A 22083-nucleotide genomic window follows, 5' to 3' on the forward strand; every position below is an offset into this window, starting at 1 on the left:
ATGATTAAAATCAAGCTTCCACCATATTATTTGATGTCTTTTCCTATTCTTTCTCATGTGTCACATATATAAATAGTGAGGTTAGTGCCAATTGATTTTTCCTTCTTTTTTTTTTTTTTTTTTAATTGCATATGAACCATACAAAAAAATTATATTAGCCCTTTAATTATTTTTTTTTCTTTTGATTCAGTCCTTCTTTTTTTAATTTCTAGTATTTTCCTTAACTATTTTATAAAAATTTTATTGTTTATAATTTCATCTTTTAATTTAAATTGAAAGTGTATTGTTTTTATAAAACTAATTCATTTAGTTGATGTAGACTATAACCCGAGTTATTTGATATATATTTTTTCTTCAAAATATGCGTACTGCATCTAAATATTTTAATAAAAAAATAATATAGACCCACAGCCTAGGGTCGGCTAGCCTAGTAAATACTAAAAAATTTAAGCTTCCTTATCCCATAACTAATAATAACACGTTGCTTTCGGTACTTGCCGTCCGGCCTCTTGTCTTCATGGATTCAACTCAATCACATGTACTGGCGGCCAATGCCCCATGTGAGAAAAATAAAGCGGAAAGTGCAAGAAAGGTCCTTAAAAGGTCTGCAATGGACTGCCAAAGGGTCGATGAGAATTGAACAATCAAGTGCTAGGAGTGGTCCTTCAACTGCTCAGTTTGGCTGACCGACTGTTCATGCCCTGGATAAAAGGCAAATGTGTCTAGAGGCACAGAGAGGAGGCAAATGTGGCTAGTTCATTGTCACGAGGCATTATATATATTTAAGTTATATTGTAAGTAGATCTTGTATGTATAAGTCCATATAAGAGGTTTATTAAAGTTTATTTTAGATTAGAGTAAGAGTCAGCATAAATAAATTCATAATTAAATATGTAGGATTACACAATCTTGAGATTAATAAGACTTTTTAATACACTTTGTTATGGTGAGTATTATTTCTTTCTTGATTATCTAAAAAACTGAAAACAAATTATTGAAAAAACAATTGATTTTGTGATGTATTTTTATACTTTTCTTTGACAAAAAAATATTCATTGGGTATAGGTTTTTATTTCTAATAATATTGGTGTTTAAATATATGTTATTTTTGTATCATATTTCTATCAAATCTGATTTACATAACTATTTTAGAAAATTAATATTTTTAAATATAGATTATTTGACCACCTGTTTAAAGAGGTTTGCATCAACAAATAATAACAGCAACAACAAAAATGTTTTTGGAATAAGTTCAACATTTAAACATACGACCATTTTACAAAATGCTCTCTCATCTTTCCCTGTTTATATTAATCCATGCCTTTTCTGATCAATCTAGTTTACTAAGTAGACTGAAACATTTACAATCTTTGGTGTAGATTTCCTCAAGCTGTTGCACAATGAATTTCGAGTCAGCAAAATAGGGCTCTTTCTTCTCCGAAGAGGCAAGAAGGTTTGGCAAGTTTCCTGTTAACATCTTTAGTTGCTCAAATCTAGCCCAAGCAGACAGTTGAGACTCTTTCTCCTAATTAAGCGAGCACCTAGAAAGTTACAAGGATTACCTTTTCTATCAAACACATCAACTGACAGATGGCATCAACTGGCTGCTTCTTGTTATGCCCAGAAAAGTGCAGAATTGGAAGCCATCGTTCACAACAAAAACCATATCTTAAGAGATATCTGATTTTTCCATGAAAGGTGTGACACATACCCAATTATGGACCTACCAAAAGATTATCTCCTGAAACTATCCTGCAAATATCAACCATTGGCAAATAATACCAGAAGTTTACTGGCGGCACAAACTGATAAATTTAATTTCACTTGATCTGTTTGATTAGACTCATGATTCAATTCCAGCCTATATATATATATATATATATTTCAGTTCTAAAGCTCAACCATAGCACGAGTTCATACTCATCCACAGCAAAGCCTCCTTTCAACAAACACTTCATCCTTCATCTTATAGCTTCTCTTTCTCTTGTAGCTCTTGAAACTCCAAAGAAAAAATATTGAAAAAGAATGGCAAATTCACGCATAGCAAAGTTCATCACAGAGGCTGCACCACCACAATACATTAATGTCATTAGGCACAGAGCATCGAAGCTGCTGGATACAATTAGCGAAGAGGACAGAGATGTAGCTGCAAGTGGTTCTTCTCCCATGTCACCAACTTCTTCCACCATTGTTACTACTAGTGCTACATGTATTGCTGCTGCTAATTCCACGTACTTTCCCAAAGGGATTCAAAGATCTTTTTCAACCTTTGAAAACTGAAAACACTTTCGAGAACTGTTTCATTACTTGTGAAAATATCGTGTTTTTTTTTTATTCTCTCCTTTATTTTGTTTTCTAGTTAATGAAAGTGGGGATGGAATTGCTGCTATGTATATTGTCCAAGATATTATAAGTTGTATTAGGCAACAGAATGCCAGGAGGGTGTTGTAATTTCCATGTTGTACAAAGCTGTTAGTTGATGCTTGATATCGCTAGAAGTTGTTTTTTTTTTCATTTTTCCTGTTAAGAATATATTATCTTTTGTACTGGGGATTATGTGTATTGCAGAGGGTGCAGTATAGGAATCGAGAATCTCTGTAGATGGTTTAGAATTACAACAGGTCATTGAAGTTTTACCCTAAGCAGTATGGAATACATTAAAAAGGATCTGAATACAACTAGTTAGGAACCAATACTTAGTTGAGTTGAATTGTTGAATCTCCATATATATGAAGCTAAAAATTACTTCCAGACCATGGAGAGAACAGGTGTCAACGAGAAAAGAAGACAGGGAAACTGCAAAATTGAATCTGTATGTATGGACTTCTCGTCATAAATTTGATTATTCCTACGTTAAACGGATCAGAAAAGAGTTAGTGTACACACAAACTTGTCAAAAGAGTTAGTGCATAGACGCTTTATGATCAGAAAATTGAACTGACCTGTGTACACACAAACTTGGATAATACTTGATTATTTCAACATTAAATTCTTCTCTCCTCTCCTCAGTCTAGAAAATTTGAGACCAATTTTACGTTTTCTTGATGTTTCTTTCAGTTTCTCCATTGCTGCATGTAAAAAGAAATCAAAAGCTCAGTGTTCTTTATACAACATGTCAAGACATTCTATTAAATATTCAAAGAATTTCATAGTCTCCCCAACTACAGATGACACTAGCAACTTTTGAACAGGATCTCATCACAAAGATCTTTGTCGCCATATCCCAACTTTATGACCTCTTCCTTCCTCTACAGTAATAGTTAACAGAAATTGCAGAAGATTCTTAGAAAACCACTCCAAAATCATCATGAGTGTCCAATATCTTTGATACTTGCAGCTTTAAATAGTCACTTTAAAGTTGGGTTGTTGTGAGTCACAAGTCATTTAAATATTTAATTTTTAACAATAATTCACACGAACCATTAATAAGAAATTTTCTAAATCACTGTAAGAGAGAGGAATTGTTATATACTAACTCTAATAGTAATCCTACATGAACCACTAGTGAGAAATTTTCCCTGAACTCTTGTAGGGAGAAAAAAATTGTTTTACATTTTCAGAGTGCTAGCTCTTTTCTTTTTGTGTTTTATATATAATAGCATTGTTCTCTACTCACCTTTTTCACCATCCTCATGAAATAAGATGCACAACTTTTTATTTATAGGAAAACCTAAAAACCCAATAAATAAATAAAAATATCAATTTTTCCTATAAATAATATCATATATATTATTTCAGGCTAATTTTAAAAATTTATTCAATCAAGTCTCTACTTGATTTTTCTATATCTAGAATTTTAATTTCCTATAAAAATTGCATTCTAGTCCTCAATTTCTTAAACTTATTTATAATCAAGTCACACTAAATTAATTATCTTATTTTAATAAATTAAAATATGCAAACAACAACCATAATTGTCTAACGAAGGCTTTGCTACCATTGTTAGGTTTCCAAAAAAAAAAAAAAATATATATATATATATATATATATATATACACATACATACACACACACATGTATGTATGTATGTATATAATTAATGTCATGTATAACTAATTGATTGACTATAAAACATATACTTATATAATTCCCAATTTTTTTTTTAAATATATACATTAGATTTTAAGTTCAAGTTTTTTTTGTCTACTAGAAAAACACGATAACATCACCTATTCGTTTTTTCCCTTATGTTCACACCAATTTTGCTTCAATTTGATGCATAGGTAAGTAATCTAATTGAACTCTATCCAAAAACATTTTTGGAAAGTACATAAATTTAACTATTTTGTTTTATTTCTTATTAGAATTGATTTGGGTATTAATTTTTTTTTTTAAATAATACCCTCTCTTGAATAACACCACACCACTTTTTCAAGATTTAATCAAATGAAAAATAAAGTAGGGAACTTACAAAACAAGAATAAGAGGAGGATGAGGAAGAAAAATCCTAATCCATGGCATCCTGATTTCGTAGTCAAATTTATAATACATATTCTATTTTCCGTCTTATGAATTCTTTTTTTTCATCCTTAAAAAGAAAGGCTTATAAGTATTACCAAAAATACTACATAACTATACAATCTTGATATTATCATTAAAAATTATTATGTATTAATTTTACCCTTATTTAAAAAAAAAATAACTCTCAGGTTTTGGGTTTATATTTTCATTCATAGTGTTCTGATTTTTATATAAAATGATATCATTTTATAGAGAAGTTAATGGTTTCTATTAAGGGTTTTTTTTTTTTTAACAATAATCATTAATTAAAAAAATAAATCTTAAAATTAATGTAAAAAATAGTTTGGATGTGAAATTTTTAAAATCTTTTTTTTTTAATTAATGTGAATATCCGGGCCAGCTTTGGCGTACCTCAACTAATCCCTCGGGTCCTGAAATTAATGACCATATAAGCCTCCAGTGGCCATTATATTAGCAACCACATGGTTCGAACTTGAAATCATAGGTGAGCAAACCTCTTGTTCTCACGCTCTTACCACTGCACACATACTAGATGGTTAAAATTTTTAAAATCTTGATAAGACGATTAGAACTGTATTTGGAAACATCGGTCAACCCTTGTTTTTAACAAATTCAATTTATTTTTTTTGTAAAAAATATTTTTTTATATTTCAGATTGATTTGATATATTAATCTCAAAAATAATTTTTTAAAAATAAAATAATATCTCATTTTAATATATTTTAATATAAAAATAATTATAATTACAATTCAAAACATGATTTCGCTTTTCACTTTGGATCAAAGTCGTCTACGCTCAGAAGATGTGCTGTGCTACTTTATAATAATAATAATAATTCTTTTGCAAATTTTATCCATCAAAGGCAGAGAGAGAGAGAGATAGAGTCGGGGTCCAATGGGCGAAGAAGGAGAAAAGCAAACTGTACCTCCTCTTCCTCCTTCCGCGGCCGCTGAAGAAACTAGGGCTCCGGAACTAGAATCCGATCCTCCAACTCCATTCGATCCCAGTCGAAGTAAATTCCCTTTCTCTTCTCTTCTATTGTATTGTCTTGTTTTTAGGGTTTTCTTTTTTGTCTATCTATCTACCTGACTGATTAATTCACCTTGAGATAGTGATTGGTATTATTAAGAGGAAGGGGTTGATCAAAGAGCTTGCGGCGGTGTACCACGCTCAGTGCCTTTTTTATTGTCAGCAACTTTTGGATCTACAGAAAAATTGCCAAGAGGTCACTCCTTCCCTCCATCTAACTTTTTTGTTTTCTTATAGTTGCTCAATTCAGTTCTTATCACTTAAGTGTTTGTCAAAAAAACTTACTTGCAGCCATTTGTTGAATTAAGAGCTGCTACTGCTGCTGATGATTCAAGAAAAGAAACAATGAGGCCCCCCAAACGCCTCAAGAAGTCCCGCTGATAAAATCATACTGTTTTGTTTAATAGATCAACATTCTCTTGCTTGTTTTGTCTTTTGATAGATTACTCTAGGTTGGAAAGGTCACTGTCACTTTGATTTCACCAAAATGATGTTCTCCACTTATTCAGTGTAGCTCCTGCTTGCAAAGCCTTGTGTCCTCTGCCTGCACGTCCAACATCGTGTAGAATTGAAAAAAAAAAAAAAAAAAAAAAAACTCTTGTGGCTTCATTGTTTCTCTTCAAGTTTCACCTATTTTCAATGTTTCGATTATTTCCTATTTATCTTTTAGCTGCATCACCCGAGCTTGTCTGCTTAAAAACTGGGTTTTTGCACGTGTAGTGGCTAGTTACTCAGCCTTTGTTCCCCAGATCCAACCATCTCATACTACAAGTCTATATGCTACTGCAATTGGTGCTATGCTGTACATACAACATTGGGTTCAGTCAATCACAAGTGAGGCACATGTATCTCTATAACCCGTACTGTTTAGAGGGAAAGTAGTATAAATCTTTAACAAATGTTCTTCGTGCTGTGATCAATATGTTGTTATTGTCATCATAATGCCCATCAAATACATTGGCTATGATATATCCATTACTCAGGACAAGAATGGTGCTATGCTAGTCTAGCATCTTTGATAATCTTGGTGCAGTAACCTTATCTTATTTTGTGGGTTTTAGGAATGATTAGTTACTTAATGGTAGAGCAGTGTTATTGTTGACTGATTTGTGGTTCCAATCCATACTTGGACTGGTGTACTTTGATGCGAATTTGCAAACTCGGACTTGGTGTATGGCTTGTGCTAGGCACAGTTTTCTTGCCATGCTGTTTCTGGCAATTCGTCAGTGGCAATGCAAGGGAACCGAAGGGCCAATTGTATACATATGAGAATCGTTCGAGCATCAGTAGCTTTTCTATTTTTATCTTCTTTTTTGAAATGTCAAACCGTTCAGTCAACAAGCCATCTTCTTATAATCAATGAATGGAGTTTTTGTCTTGATGATGGTTTCTTTAAGAATCCATGATCAATGACTGAGTAACTCTAAAAAAATGGATGCCTATGAGAAGTTGAGAACAAATATTAAATGATGTGGTTAAAGAAAATACACTAAAAATGAATGAATCCTCGTTGAATCAATTATATATTTCTATCTATTTTTGCGATGAAGAGGTGAAAATGACTTGGCAAAAAGGCATGAAAAGTGTAAAGAAAAGCTGTGAGTTGCAGATGACAAGGGGACAAGCTGCTCCTCCCCTAAAAAAAGAAAAAGAAAAAAAAAACCTTTGCTTAAAAAGATAATTTACCTTGGAAGATTTCTCTCTAGGCTCCTCCAAACTTCTATATACCTAAAGAATGATCACAAATAAATTCAAGATACCATAGCTTTCTGGAAACAAATAAGCACATAAGCATACACTAAATGCAAAAAAAAGAAGATCTCAAAATTGCATAAAAAGGGATGAAATACTCACAACATCAAGCAAAGAACTATCCTGGTTACCATTCTCAAGCATAGACAAAAGATCCTTCACCATACTCTTTATCAAACAACCCTTTACTTATAGGCACTGAACAATTGGGAAAATCTCATTAATTAACAACCATTGCTAGCAAATAAATTATTCCAAGTTCATCTAATTTAATGGAAACTATAAAAATGGTTGGCTAGCAACAATTGTCTTGTTCAAGAGAAAGCATTATTCTCAAGTTTATGCACTCCATATAAGGAAAATTTAGTGGAAGGAGATTATATGGGTCAGGGAATAATCTAGGTAAACCCTGGAAGATAAATACAAGAAGACTGTTAGATGGGAGGAGATATAATGTATTTCAATAAAAATCTAAAAAAATCTTGTAAAAAACCATAAAGATAATCAAATAACTAAGCCAAAGAGATGGGACCCACATGCTTCGCATAATAGAAGGCCTCACTCACTTGGACCTACAATGTCAAACCTATTATATATAAATTTGTAAGGCCAGACTCTCACAACTAGTCTTTTTGTTATTTTGGTGAAACGTATACAATATATCATCTATAATTTTTTTAAAAATAGCATAGATAAGGCATCAATTGTCTACTTAGATATTAATCATTAAAAATGTGATTCAAAATTTGAGTTGAGGTTTCTTGGATCCAACAAAACTATTTTTACTCATTTTCATCTAAAAAACACTTAATAAACATTTTTGGAACCTTAAAAACCTAATTTTTAAACTTAAAACAACTTTAAATCAGATAAAAAGAGTAAAAATAAATCATAAAATAATCTCTTTACAATCATGATTTACTTTTATGGGAAATTCGAAAGTTAAAAGACATTTAATAGCACTTTTCTTGTAAAAAGGAACACGTTGACACTAAATTTGGTTTTTATGTTCACAAAATTTGATCATCTGACTTTTTTTTCTCTCATCCATCATATTTCGATGACTATCTCTCTTCTCTCTCAAACTCATGGATTGAAATATAAAAAAAATAAAATTTTGACCTATAATGTAAAAGTTTCATATTACAAGGACCAAATTGAAAAAGAAAAGATTTTGGAGGAAAGAATATTTTTAAAAGAATGAGTCTTATGAATAGTTTAAAAAAGCTTGTATTTTTGTCTCACTAACATATTTGGTCCTCACATAGTTTAAATGTTTTTGCAAAATGGAATATCAACTCAATGTCATGATACTTTTTTCACATACGATAATCTCATAAAAAAATAAAAAATATTATCAAGTCTAAGTCTCAGTCAATATAATATAAAAAAATAAATTTGTTTTTAAACAAAAGGTTTGACAACCAGAGAAAAAGTACTTCAAAAAAAAAAAAAAAAGGGAAAAAACTACTCACGTGCGAGAGGAGGTATAGTATTTTCCCCATCTCATTTAGATTTCTTTGTGATTGTAATTTGTAATTGTTGATCCTACATATAAATGTAAATTATAAGAGAAATTAATGAATATTGATGAACAAAGTTTTTATTGATGATTAAATCATTACTTTAAAAAAAAAAATCTCAAATATATATTATTGACTATAAGATTTATTCATTTATTTTACCTAAAACTTTATAGATATAAAAATCCCAAGTTTTTCCATTAAACGACATATTATATAGATTGTTATATTATGACTTTAATGATATTCGAATATATCTGAACCAAAATTTAAATATATTTTTAGATTTTTAAATGCACTTTTGGTTTCTTTTGTATAAGGTGAGGATTTTAGAGATTTAAGTAGTAATAATAAATAATTTAGAAAAATAATAATTGTTGTTGTTACCCATTTTTTTACCCGAAAAAATAGAAAAAACAAAATCCAAAATACAAGAGGTTACACATAAATAAAGCCTAGAAGATTTTCCAAGTTGGTGGAGAATGACCAAAATGACAAGTGGAAAATTTGGAAGACAAGAAATGTACAAAGATCAACAAAATTAGCAGTCTAATTCTAATTGACAAAAGACTCATGGGTGAAATGTTTTTATTTAGGGTAAAGAAATACAAATTTAGAGGAAAAAGGAAACAAAGAGGATTTTAGAAGGCTTAATTGAGGACTTAATTGTAAGAAAAATCAATTTTTTGGAGTCAATTTAGATGTTAATTGAAAAAAATTGAAGTTTAGGGGACTGAAATTGAACTTTGAAAAGTTTATTTGGTCAAATAAAGGGCTCAATTGTAAAAAAAAAAAAAATAAAGTTTGATAGCCAATTAAGGGTTTGATTGAAGAAATTCAAAATCAAGAATCAAATCGTAAAGGCATGAGATTTCAAGAGTTGAAATTGACAAAATCAAAGGTCAAATTAAAAAAAAGATGATGATCAATTAAGGGTCCAAATGCACAAATCATAAACCAAGGACCAAGATAAAAGTGATGCTAAACTTTTGGTCTAATAATTGAGTTTAACAGAGGTGAAATTTCATGAAATTAAGAGTTTGTGAGGCAATTACTAGTTCAATTAAAAGCAATTGGAAGAATAAGGGCAAAGATGAAATATGTCATATCCCAAATTAAAAATCCTAATTTCTAGATATTTAACCTAGATGGCGTTTTGTTCACCCACTATTCATCTCCTTCCATGGTAGTTTTGGATGATCAAGTTGGCACCTTCCAAAATCTCATTGTAGAGTTATAGACCTCCAAATGGCATGGGTTTTTTTTTGCAAATGGAAGAAGAACATCCCCTCTACAATCTCATTTCCATGAAATTGGACATTTACATCCCAATTATTCCATAAAAATCTCTAACATCTTGTCCCTGATCAATTATCATTGCATTTTTAGATTCTAGGCTAATCAAATTGGCACTTTTAAGCGAATAAATATAGAGCTACAAACCTTTGAATAGAGTAAGAATAGATCCAAATGAAATGTGTTCATCTTCTCTACCAGGTTCAAGTTGTCTTCAATTATGTTTACATTGAAGTTTCTCTACCGAAACCTCGAAAGTGATCAACTCAGTTAACTTTAACTGAGATATCTATTTGTGCAAAACCACTTATCCTTTTCATATGTTCACACTTAGAAACTCTCAGAGAGTTCTTATCAAGGGACATAAATATTCATCCAATATCAGAATATGAGAAATGCATGCCTTTGTCTCCAAGAAAAAGAAAATCATCTAGGCAAAACCACCATCCCCAAAAACCAATGAAAGACAAAGGTTTCAGCTGTTAACATTTGGTTAGAGCTCTCTTATTTTGATCAAATGATTGAGCTTTGACCAATAGTTAAGGGAATCCACAAAAAAATCTAGAAAAGCCTATAAATACACCTAGAAATCAAAGAAAGAAAGAGAGAATGAAGAGAAAAACATGAGGATATACTCGATGAAAAATGACCCTAGTGTGAATGTTTAAAGAACTAACATAGAATGTTTAACAAGCTTTAAAAAGAATAAAAAGTGGAAGAGAATTAAGAAGGAAAAGAAGAAGAAGGGAAGTATTAGCCTATAGCCAACAAACTTGGAGAAGGTATAATCATGTGAAAACTCAAGGGTGAAGTCCATGTGACCTGCTCATTCATGCTTTTTCAATGCATAATATCGATTTTGAATATTTTTTTGGCATTATTTTGTGTTTTAGCATTTATATGGATTGATGAATGAAAATGTTATTTTGATTGATTAATCTTGTTTTGAAGTTGTTAATATTGTTGGGATATTTAATAAGTGTTTATGTGTTTGGTTTTGACGAAATATAGTAGTTTTGGAATCTGTCAAATGCAGTGGTAGGTGTCTAATGGCTTTTTCTTAGTTGCTAAGGCATGTTCTTGATTCTTGAGTTTAGTTCGGGTCTTAAGTGTTTAAAAAGCCAGTTTTAGATTGAGTTTTGATGTTTTTGTTAGCTGATAATAGGGTTGCATTTCTAGAAGTTGAAATCTTATACATATTATTGATGATTCTAGGTTATTTGTTATTATTTTTTACTCAAACTTATTTGTTTATGATAATGTGGCTTATTAGGGCTAAGAGAGTTTTGGTTTGGAGGTCTAAAATGTATTTTCTTGGCAACATGGGTTCATATTTTTCATGTTCATTTGAAGAACATTGTCTTTAGTGCTAGTTTTAGGTTTCCTTTTGATTTGATTTTGGTTTCTACAAATTCGTATATCATTTTAGTGAATAGTCTAGGATTTTCATGCATCAATAATATGTTTTTATAGGTTTTAGTCATAAGATTTTGGTTTTGAATCAAAACTTATTTTGACAAAAATCATGATTTTTTATCTATGCTTCATTGCGAACAAAACCTTGCTTTTTTATTGCTTGGAATCTATTATGGTTTGATGTTTACGTTGCTAAGTTTGAATTTGAATGTTTCTCATAATCTTCATTTTCCTTGGTGTTTGATCTGTTTTCGTTACAGAATTTTATGTTATTTGTGTTTTTTTTAGTTTTAATTTTGTTTCGGTTTAAATCTCTATTCTAGTTTAGTTTTGGATTAAATCCTGGTTTTTGATCCGATTCATGATTGAACCAATGTTTTCGGGTTGACCTAGTCGGGTCACAACCAGACCAAATATTTAAGGCTTTATTTGGTTTGCCACTGTTTTCATAAAAAAAAAAAAAAAATTTGGCTTAAGGGCATATTTGACAAACATATCTTTTAGCCTGTTTTGATAGTTTTGTTTTAAACAAAAATATAGTTTTGAAAAATATGACCCCTAAAAAAATTTAAGAAATAATTTTTATTTTTTGCAAACGGCCCAATCCTTATAAAAATTGCTTTTTATTTATAAAAAAAATGAGAGATTTTAATGCTAGACATATTATTGATGAAAATTTTAATTTATAAAAATGAATAGTCAACATCCTATGTTGGACCTATTAGTAGGCTAATATTTAAATATCAGGAAATTGACTAGAAAATTTTCAGGATTATTTTTCATCATAATATATGAGTTGTGAAAATTTTTTTGCCTTTCAAATATATAAACCTTTCTATAAATTTTTTTTTAAGTATATACAAGTTCATAATAAATTTAATATATCAAATTTATTTATAAAATTAAATTTTTATTTCAAATCATAAATATTCCATAAAATTTATATGTAAGACTAAACACAATGATTAAGTACGGACAATTAATTATTTTCCTGAAAATAGAAGGATCAAGTAACAGTGAACACAAAACACATTAGCAAATCGCAAAAGATGCCAAAAAATCTTGTCAATAGATAATAATGAATGGCAGCACCGTGCACTGCTGGTAGTGATTGACACTCGTGATTTATTAATGAAAGTGGCTTGTCAATTTAGTGGTCGTTTGGCACTGCGGTTGCGGCTGCGACTGATAATAAAAGCAAGACTGAGGTGTTTGGTAATCTCAAACCACATTTTTATTTGGCATGGGACCCACTCAAAACTGAGGTTGGACCTTAGTTTGTGAAAAGTAATTCACACCTGCTTTTCACTCCATGCTCTCCTCTCACCGACAGTTTTTTCATGTAACAAAAAACAACTAACAGCTTTCCCCTCTGTTTGATTAAAGTAAAATCCATAAAGCCATCCTAGCGCAAGCTATGTTCAAGCACTTCTTGGGTGAAATGGACTGGCCTTTCGTGGGAAAGATTGAACCTTGTGAAGTGGAATCAGCTCTAAAAATTCTGCTATCTGTAAGAATAAAAGAGGTGTTGGTGTTTGAATCACAATTGATAAGGTAGTTGTCTGTAGAAGTGAAAGAGGTGGAGAAAGAGACGAGAGAGAGCAGTGTCAAGGAGAACAAAAGAAGTGTTTTGGTTTCCATTGAAGTAGGTTTTTTGAGGTTTCATCAAGAGAGATTAATGAAATTGTAAATTTACTTGTGAATAATATTTTTTGTTTTTTTTTAAATTAATTTAAGATGAATTAAATTTACTCGTACTGTAATCTCAATTTTATTCCTGATAATATTTTACTTAATTTTATTGCACGCTTAAAAAATCATGAAAACTGTAGTTCTTGTTGAATGATTTTTGTACGTAATGAAATTGTAATTTTTTTAAAAAAAAATTGTGTTTTACTTGAAAAACTAGTATTTAATATTATTTAATAACACTACATAAATTAGAAAGATATCGCATGATAACGTAGCATTTGTGGAATTTGATCTCAATTCCAATAATAAAGATATTACAATTTTTATTATTTAATAACACTACATAAATTTAGAAAATTCAATTTTTGTTGTTGTGCGCTTAAGAAACCATAGAAAATATAGTCCTTGTTAGATAGATTTCGTATATAATGACATTGCACATAGTTTAATGGAATAATAAAAAATATTTGATATTAATATTATTTATTTCATGATGTAATAACAATAGTTAAATCTACAATATTTAAATTTAAAAATTAATATTAATATATATATTTTTTAATTATTTTATAACCTCAATTTGAAATCATTTTTTAACCAAACACATTAAACTACTTTTTGTTCAACCTCAATTTCAACCACAGTTTTAACCAAACATATATTTTTTCAAACCAACCTCAACTAAAAGTACTTTTTATAAAACAACTTTTTTAAAACCACAACTACAACAGCAACCGCAATACTAAACACACCCTTAAGAAGTAGCTCGGTGTTTTCTAGAAGAGTAGACACGCGCTTACGCGCTTATTGATGAGATGAAGAAGAATAATTATTGTCTCTAGGGCCTTAATATTTCACAACTAAAGGCTATTCATTCATAAGAGTAATAATGAGCAATACATTAAGCGTTGAAAAAATTATTGAGCATAGGTTTATTGTATTATAAATCTCATGTAAATATATAATTTTGTACTGTTAATGATACTGTAACACTTGAAAAGCATTGTTTTTACTGTTTTTTAGTTAAAAAGTATTGTAATGAGCATTGTTTTCCCTGTTTTTTTATGTCAAAAACTATTAGGTTTAATAAAATAACTATTATGTATTAATAATTTATCTCAATATATTTTTTTTAAAAAAATAATGGTTATGTATTAATAAAATAACTAGCATATTAGTCTGCACTTCACAACAAGTTAATAACATTTTGTTTTTCAAATATAAAAATGCTTTAGTTGGATTAAAAATATGAAATGTATTTGTACAATCACTATCTTCAAAAAAATTATTTTCTACAGTAGCACCACGAATAGTGTATAACATAGCAACACCCAATACACCAACAACTAATTTCTTTCCCTTTAATTTTTTTTCCTCTTAAGATATTTTTAATTTTAATTTTTTCCTCTTTAATTTTTTTTCTTTTTCTTATTTAATTTTTTTTTCAATGAGGAAATAAATTGATGAAATGTTTTTTTTATATTGTACAAAAGTTGGTTGATAATAATTTTTTTTTTATATATAATTTGAGATTGAGTTGAATTTTCTTATTAAAGCCTGTTTGTTTTTGCATTTCAAAAACGCTTTCAAAAAATTTAAAATTTTTTATTTTTTTATGTGAAATTAATATTTTTTGATATTTTTGAATTATTTTGATGTAATGATATAAAAAATAATTTTTAAAAAAATAAAAAAATATTATCTTAATATATTTTTTTTAAAAAATTATTATTGACTTATTGTGGAGCTCACTTTACATATTTTTTATATTTAAACTAAAAATTGTTATTGGCTCGCGCGAATCAATATACTATTACGGAAGCGTAAAAATACAAGAACGAAGTTGGTATACACTACAATTGACTTTGGCCGGATACCCCCAGTATAAATCCCATCCCATCATCTTCTATTCTGCTCTCACTTCTCACTCGTAGCTTTGTTCTCCCGTCTTCACTCATTCTCTCCCTCATCTAGCAAGCTCATACTTTTTGCCCTCTTCCAAAACATAATCCTCATCGTCTCTCTCTCCTCGTTTCTTAACCTACGGCCTTGAGTTCGTGTTAATTATATATGGTGTGTTTTGTTGAAGAAACTAGTTGCTGGTTGAATGGAGGGAGGGATTCATACAGGGACGACAGACGCCTCTGCTTTTAGGGACTGCTTCTCTTTAGCGTGGAAGAACCCTTATGTTCTCCGCCTTGATTTCTCTGCCGGGATTGGTGGCCTTCTCTTTGGATATGACACAGGCAATTACTCTTTCTTTCTCATGCAGATAATTTCTGACATTAGAAAATAATTAATTTTGTTGGCATGCCGGAGTTATATCCGGTGCTCTTCTCTACATTACAGATGACTTCAAGTCTGTTGACAGGGAGACTCTGTTACATGTACTCATCTTCTTCTTTTTTTATTTTTTATTAACATAGGCTTTACAAATTAATTTACAAGTATTTTAATTAATTTTATAAAATCTAAATTTAATAACTATATAAATCTTTTCATAATTCTAAAATTTATAAAATTCAAACTAAAACTAATAACATCTGCTCATCTTTTTCTTTCTTTTGTACATCAGCTTGTTGAGACTCTTTACATTGCCAATTATTTTCTAAAACCACCTTTTAAAATTATTTTCTAAAACAACATTATTTTTTTTATATAAATATATTAAAATAATTATTTTATTTTTAATCTTATTATATTAAAACAATCCAAACAATAATTTTTTTCAAAATACAAATATAACTCATTCTTTTTATGTTATTTTTTTAGTGGGCATCATATATTAATTTTTAAATAATTTAATAGTATACTAATCATAGTTATTAAACCCTGCTAAGAAGTTGACCCGGCCAAGGGACCGGGTCCCGGGTTTTATGGGTCAACCCGGAAATATATATATATAAAAATCTATGTAAATATAGGTCATATACATTATAAATAATAAAGTTTAAAAGAATATTTTTTAAAAAAAAAATTATCTCATATTAAAAAGATATCATGTTAAGCTTTTAAGTTGAAATATTTAAACCAAAAAAATTTTTTATCCCACATTGAAAAAATATAATTTCTTTCATGAAAACATGGAGTATATTTATAAAAAGGTTTCAAATCTCACATTAAAAAGATACTATATTATCCTTTTAAGTTGAAGTATTTAAACCAAAAGGTTTTTTTTATCCCATATTGAAAAAATATGATTTTTTTCTTGGGAACATAAAGTATATATACTAATAGATTTCAAATTTCATATTGAAAAAACATACTTTTTTCATGGAAACATAAAGTATATATATGAAAGGGCTTCAAATCTCACATTGAAAAAATACTATATTTATTTTTTAAGTTGAAATATTTAAACCAAAAGATTTTTTATCCCACATTGAAAAAACATGATTTTTTTCTTGGAAACATAGAGTAGAGTATATATACTAATGAGTTTAAAATTTTATATTTGAAAAAATAAATCAAGTCTTGTCCGGATTCGCCCAAGTCGCCTGGGTCATGAGTCAACCCGCTGAGTCTCACGAGTTTAGCCGAGCTGTTATCACAACTAGTCTTTTATTAAACGAGGATCGGTCTAGCCATCAGGTCGCACAAATCGAGCCAGGTGTAATAACACTGATACTAATAACTCTATTAGTTGGACTCAATAACGATGCGTACAAGTGTTTGTCTAGGCTTTTGTGCTGAACTTTCTAGGCTATGTAATCCACATCAAAACAATTTAATATCTGGATAGTTTAGTCACATAACAAAATCATGTGTTACATTTAAAATATATTTATATCTAGATAGTTTCGTCACACAACAATTTGTGAAAAGAGAGGACAAAAAAAAACTAAATAAATTTAAAGACATTAAAACTTTGATGATGACAATATTATTATTATTGAAAAGATCTCAATGAGATGAGTCCAAAAACATAAAAAAAAAATTGTAGACATTGAACGGAGCAGGCCAATGAACCATTTAAATATGTCGGAGCTCACTTGTATTTAGACCTTTTATGTAGTCTACTTTAATCACCGTTGGTGACCTTCCTTGATGTTGTTAAAGTTATTTTATTGAAATCTTTTTAATAGTATCGTTGGTGTCATCATTAGAGTTTTGATATGCCTCCAAGATTTTTTTTTGTCCTCTCTCCCCTCTACTAATTAATTTTATGTCTTTAAAATCATAAAATTTAAAAGAATTAAACTTGTAAATCAAAAAAATTATCCATAACTCTTTAAATTATATTGCTTTTTAAATTATTTCTTATATCATATTATTTTATCTTTTTTTTCTATGCTACAGTTCAAAAACACTTCAAAAACTTATTCAAAAGAGGTTTAAATGGGTTGGCTTTTAAGAAAGTGACTATCAATGCCCCTCCTACCTGTCTACCCCGTTAATTCACCATTTCTTTCTTTCTTTTTAACTAATGAAAGTTACGCTCTTTTCATTCATTTGTACCCATCATTTATCATTCTTAAGCTAATTTCTGGCAGATATCCGTTTCCAGTTAACTTAGCAACAACCCTATATACCGAGGTCTGAAGAATGTTTTAACAACTTGGAGATTCTTTACTTTGCTGAACCAATAAAACCCATAATCAATCCTAATATACTCAAAATTCAAGTTAATTGGATTATATCGAGTTAATCTAATATCTACTAGAAATAACATTAGTAACATACTTCGACCAATTATATATGGCGCATCCTGACTGTAAATTATGACCCATAAATAGGAGAGCATTGTGAGTATGGCAGTTGCCGGAGCAATCATAGGGGCAGCAATTGGTGGATGGGCGAATGACCGATATGGGAGGAGAAGTGCAATCCTCATAGCAGATTTCCTATTATTCACTGGAGCTGTTATCATGGCTTCTGCTCCTGGCCCAGCTCTTCTCATCATTGGTAGAGTTTTTGTTGGACTCGGTGTTGGGATGGCATCTATGACTGCCCCTCTCTCTACATTTCAGAGGCTTCTCCTGCAAAAATCCGAGGTGCCCTTGTCAGTACCAATGGATTTCTCATTACTGGCGGCCAGTTCCTCTCTTATCTCATCAGCTTGGCCTTTACCAAGGTAAAACTAAAACAGAAACTCTGTGAATTTGCCCATTACCATGCAAGCTTATTTGAAGTTGGTTTTATACCCAAGGTTGTAAGAGAGATTTTTCACTAGACATGTTTATTTGATACTTACTTGTACATCACATGTTCTGTTTGGTAAATATGACAATGCTATAACTTGCCATGCTTTTTCTAGGCACCAGGAACGTGGCGGTGGATGCTTGGGATTGCAGGAGTTCCAGCTCTGCTGCAGTTCAGCCTAATGCTTCTTCTTCCAGAGCCCCCCCGCTGGCTATTTCGCAAGGTTCTCCTTTTATTTTTCTCTAACATTTGCTTTCCTAATTCTTCGTAAGAAATTCTATTTTTCCTACCTCTAAGATTTTACGTACTGCAGGGAAGAGAAGAAGAAGCCAAAGCCGTCCTCAGGAAAATATATCCGGCTGATGACGTTGAAACAGAAATCCAAGGAATCAATTGACAAAGAAATTCTGGAAGAAGGGGGTTCTGAGAAGATCAATCTCATCAAACTATTGCAAACCAAAACAGAGAGAAGAGGACTCATTGCAGGCGTTGGCCTTCAGGTTTTCCAGCAGTTTGTGGGCATTAATACAGTCATGTATTACAGTCCTACCATAGTTCAGTAGGCTGGTTTTGCTTCTAACCAAACTGCACTCCTCCTCTCACTTGTCACTGCTGGGTTCAATGCCTTCGGCTCTATTGTGAGCATATACTTCATTGACAGGACAGGAAGAAACTCCTAATCATCAGCTTGTTTGGTGTCGTAATCTCTCTTGGACTTCTATCAGGAATTTTCCGTGAGACTATAACTCACTCACGATCGTTATAGCAACTGAATCAAGCTTTGCTGCCTACACCTGCCCAGATTACAGTTCAGTCACAAATGCTGCTGGTTGGGACTCCATGAAGTGTTTGAAGGCTTCACATCCAGATTGTGGGTTCTGTTCTTCAGCTTCTGATAAGGTACATTACACCTACCACTGCATTAATCCTACCCATAGCATGGCTCTCATTAACCAGTAACCAGCTACACTGCAATAAAACCTCAATTCTAAAATACGGGATGTTCATAAGCTAACAAAACGTTCAACAATTTGGACCTCCTTGATATTGAATCGCTAAGCTCACTAATAAAATGAAGCGACCGACTTGAAACACGGTATCCTTCCCGCTACTGAAGAATGAGAAACAACTAGTGTCTGAGACATGGAAACAAACAGAAATACTTTTGTCTCAACTAATTCAAAAACCCTCCTTCTAAGAAATCCGGCCAGAGTAATCTGTGGCCAGGATCATTGTTGTCTTATTGCAGCTACTGCCAGGATCATGTTTGATCTCAAATAGCACAGTGAAGGATCTTTGCCATAAGAGCCATATGGAATGGAACACAAGATGTCCAAGCAATGGGTTGCACTAATTGACCTGACACTCTACATCATATTCCATGGATTGTCAATTCTGAGATCTACCCTTTGAGGTTTAGAGGGGTCTGTGGAGGAATAGCTGCCACTGCAAACTGGACCTCAAACCTCATCGTTGCCCAGTCCTTCCTGTCCTAAACACAAGCAATTGGGACATCCTGGACATTCCTAATTTTTGGTGTCATATCTGTTGTGGCTTTGATCTTCGTCCTAATCTATGTGCCGGAAACAAAGGAGCTTCCAATCGAGGAAGTTGAGAAGATGTTGGAGCTTAGAACCCAGCACTACAAGTTCTGGGAGAAGAGTTCTGGCCCATTAGAGAAGAGCCAAGAAATGTGAGGAGTGGAAGGATGGCATCCGTTTGAGATTCGAATTAGGGCTTTCTTAGGGTATGCCTTGTTTACAATCTAGCAAGGCATATAACGTGTCTTACCAGTTGATGTCTTCATGAAAAATGGAACAGTCCTAAATTTGAGTCAATAGTTCGAATGCTGATCAAGTCTGTCTTAACATATTCTCTTTCTTATCACAAGGTTAAATGCCGCTGTCCATAAACTTCTATTTACATCATTAGCACTCGAAATTACGAAATAGCTAATCAAGTCTTATTTATAAATTTATTTTTATATTCTTTTCTTTTCTAATATGATAGAAAATAATAATTATTTAAATATATCCATGACTTTCCTCAAGCATACCCCATTTTTTTTATTATTATTTCTTATAAATAAAAATAAATTAAGTATAAATCCTATTTGCTTGGCATACTGATTATGAACCACTCATATCTTGAGATCTAACCGGAACAAGAACTCTTGTTATTCAACCAAAATATTTCATTATCACCTTCTATACCAACTCTTGAAATAATATAACACACTACTTAATTATTTCCATAGAATTATCATATTTTTACACTAAATATACCAATAACATTTATTATTTCATTTTTCACGTTAAAAATCGGATCGACTAACTTACCTTTTAATATCAAACTTTAAAGTGGAAAAGAATGGGAAGAATATTTACTTGATTGTTCTCCCCTCCTTTCTTTTTCTCTTGTTTTTCCTAAATTCATCTCCTTCTCCTAAGTTTAATTCCTCCCGATTTGAAAAAATCCCTCTCCCAAATCTTTCAATTTTCCTTTTTACCTCTTAATCTAGTGGTTTTGGTGAGATTTTGTGGAAGAAATTGAAAGAAAAACATGAAAATTTGCTCCCTTTCTCTTTTTATTGTTGTTGATTGTACTTAGCTTTCTTAGCAAGCCAAGTTGCTATTTATATCATGGGAAAAGTCTTTAAAGTTATTATAATACCATTATAGTTTATTTTAAGAGTTTCTCGGGTATCTTGTTTCAGTCTATTTGATAACTAATAATACCCAAAAAGTTTTTAGTCCTTGGAACCCGAATTTTAATTATATGGCATCACTCTTAATATTTATTTTATTTTATTTTACTTCAAGGTTTTTACAATTATTATTATTTATATTACTGTTGTTGTTGTTATTGTCGTTGTTGTCATTATTATCATTATCATTATGACTATCATAACAAACTTTTATTATTACCACAAATTATTAATAGTATTATTAGTAATATTATTATTATCATTACTATTTTCTAATACCAATACCAATACCAATACCAATACCATTGCTATTATCATCATCAGCATCAGCATCAGCATTATTACAATTATAATAAACTAATATCATTGCCACTATTATTACCATTATCAATACTATTAACAACATCATTAATATTATTATTCGTATCATTATTATAATTACTAATATTATTATATCATTAGTGTTGTTATTGTTGTTGAAAAAAAAAAAGCTATAAATTTGATTTGAATGATAAAAATTAAAAAACCATAAAAAAACTTTGACAAAAAGACCAAGGAAAAAAAACAAGAAATCAAAAGGACCAAATTTAAATATTTATTATTATTATTGAAAAAAAATTATAGAATTGATTTGAAGGATAAAATTGAAAGTATAAAAACTTTGACAAAGGGAAAAAGGAACAAAATAAGAAATCAAAAGTTAGAAGGACCAAACCTAAAAATATTATATATACAAATAAGAATTGAAGGATTAAATTGACAAATAATAAAAACTTTAACAAAAGGAAAAAAGGGACAAAAAATAAACAATCAAAACTAAAAGGACCGAATATGAAAAAGCAATAAAAAGAGGGACCATAATGCATCTTTTGTGTAGGAGAGAGAAATGAAGGAGGGGCAAATAAAGGGCAACTGGCAATAAACTGGTCACCTTTAGATAACATGCACCAACCATAAAGAAAAAGGACACAATGGAGAACAAAATGAGACGACATTATAAAATTTTCAACCACCGGGAGGCGTGACACGACCAAAAGATTGAT

The 22083-nt window shown here is 30.7% G+C and overlaps 1 non-coding gene and 1 pseudogene across 1 annotated transcript; both read left to right on the plus strand.

The window, feature by feature from the left end:
* Positions 1-5323: 5323 nt before the first annotated feature.
* On the plus strand, positions 5324-6816 carry LOC118050754 (uncharacterized). The gene is made up of 3 exons (XR_012169574.1): positions 5324-5495; positions 5596-5708; positions 5804-6816. It is a non-coding gene; the product is annotated as an uncharacterized protein (transcript).
* Positions 6817-15100: 8284 nt separating this feature from the next.
* Positions 15101-20327, plus strand: LOC118050755 (probable inositol transporter 2; annotated as a pseudogene).
* Positions 20328-22083: the final 1756 nt, after the last annotated feature.

The sequence above is a fragment of the Populus alba genome, chromosome 4 (genome assembly GCF_005239225.2).
Source record: "Populus alba chromosome 4, ASM523922v2, whole genome shotgun sequence".
NCBI classification, from domain to species: Eukaryota; Viridiplantae; Streptophyta; class Magnoliopsida; order Malpighiales; family Salicaceae; genus Populus; species Populus alba.